The sequence below is a fragment of the Pseudophryne corroboree genome, unplaced genomic scaffold (assembly GCF_028390025.1).
Source record: "Pseudophryne corroboree isolate aPseCor3 unplaced genomic scaffold, aPseCor3.hap2 scaffold_263, whole genome shotgun sequence".
Taxonomy (NCBI): domain Eukaryota; kingdom Metazoa; phylum Chordata; class Amphibia; order Anura; family Myobatrachidae; genus Pseudophryne; species Pseudophryne corroboree.
The window spans coordinates 614,226-616,200 of record NW_026969290.1 but is presented as its reverse complement, the minus strand read 5'-3'; positions in this window follow the sequence as shown (position 1 = coordinate 616,200).

Sequence of the window (1,975 nt, the reverse complement as noted above, 5' to 3'; positions counted from 1 at the left end):
CTAACAGGAGGCTTTAAAATTTTCTTTCTAGTGTCCTTCGTTTGGGAGAAAAATGCAAAGGTACAAGACAGCTTTTCCTTGCCAATATCTCTCTTTTGCAAAGAGCTACGCATTGGAAAATTCAGGGCTATGCCGTGTAGATGATGGCCTAACAGGAGGCTTTAAAATTTTCTTTCTAGTGTCCTTCGTTTGGGAGAAAAATGCAAAGGTACAAGACAGCTTTTCCTTGCCAATATCTCTCTTTTGCAAAGAGCTACGCATTGGAAAATTCAGGGCTATACCGTGTAGATGAAGCACTAACAGGAGGCTTTAACATTTTCATTCTAGTGTCCTTCGTTTGGGAGAAAAATGCAAAGGTAGCTTGTGCCATCGCCACTCTGCTCCTTGTGCCGCCTTGGCGGTTTACATGAGCCACTGCGGTGACGTTGTCTGACTGGATCAGAACCGGTTGGTCGCAAAGTAAGGTCTCCGCTTGACGTAGGGCATTGTATATGGCCCCTAGTTTCAGGATGTTGATGTGAAGACAAGTCTCTTGACTTGACCAAAGACCTTGGAAATTTCTTCCCTGTGTGACTGCTCCCCAACCTTGGAGGCTTGCATCTGTGGTCACCAGGATCCAGTCCTGAATGCCGAATCTGCGTCACTCGAGAAGGTGAGCACTCTGCAGCCACCACAGGAGTGATACCCTGACCCTGGGGGACAGGGTGATCAACCAATGCATCTGTAAATGTGACCCAGACCACTTGTCCAGTAGGTCCCATTGGAAAGTCCTCGCATGGAACCTGCCGAATGGAATGGCTTTGTATGATGCCACCATCTTTCCCAGGACTCGAGTGCAGTGATGCACTGACACAAGTTTTGGTTTCAATAGGTTCCTGACAAGAGTCATGAGTTCCTGGGCCTTTTCTATCGGGAGATAAACCCTCTTCTGGTCTGTGTCCAGAATCATGCCCAAGAAAGACAGACGAGTCGTAGGAACCAACTGCGACTTTGGGATATTGAAAATCCAGCCGTGTTGCTGTAACACTTTCAGTGAAAGTGATACGCTGTTCAGCAACTGCTCTCTTGATCTCGCTTTTATGAGATCGCTCAAGTACGGGATAATTGTGACACATTGCTTGCGCAGGAGAACCATCATTTCCACCATTACCTTGGTGAAAATTCTCTGGGCCGTGGAGAGACCAAACAGCAACGTCTGAAATTGGCAATGACAGTCCTGTACCGCAAATCTGAGGTACGACTGATGAGATGGATAAATTTGGACATGAAGGTATGCATCCTGTACACAAATGCGGACAACAGGTGTCAAGCCGTGTGTTGCCTTTGTCAAGCTGTAATAAGTAGGGGTAAGGACGTTAACCACCTCAGAACATCCTCCCTTATACGTCACCTGCAGCACATTAATCATAAGTCAGTGACAAGTTCAAAAACTTTGGATGACAGCGGAAGCAGTCCACTGACCACTAAATCCCTTCCTCTTGTAACCAAGCTCCTGCAAACCACACCACCAACTCCCTCAGTGTCAATTTCCTCCTTAGACAGGAGAGCCAATAGTCCTGCAGGCCATGTCACTGGCAAGTCTGACGAGTCCTCTCCTGCCTGGGATTCCTCCGATGCATCCTTGAGTGTAACGCCTACTGCTGCTGGCGCTGCTGTTGTTGCTGCTGGGAGTCGATCGTCATCCCAGAGGGGAAGTCGGAAGACCACTTGTACTACTTCCAGTAGGCAATTGACTGTCCAACAGTCCTTTGCGAGGAAGATGAAATATCACAGCAGTCATCCTGCTGCAAAGCGGATAACTCAGGTCTTGTCAGCCTGGGTGGTGAGAAACGTGGTTCCGGTATCCATCGTTAATTCAGAGGCAACTAGAGACTTGATTGAGGTACTGTGTCCCCGGTACCAAATGCCATCTAGGTTCCATTTCTCTAGGCAGGCGATACCGAAAATGTACACAGACCTCAGAAAAAGAGTCACC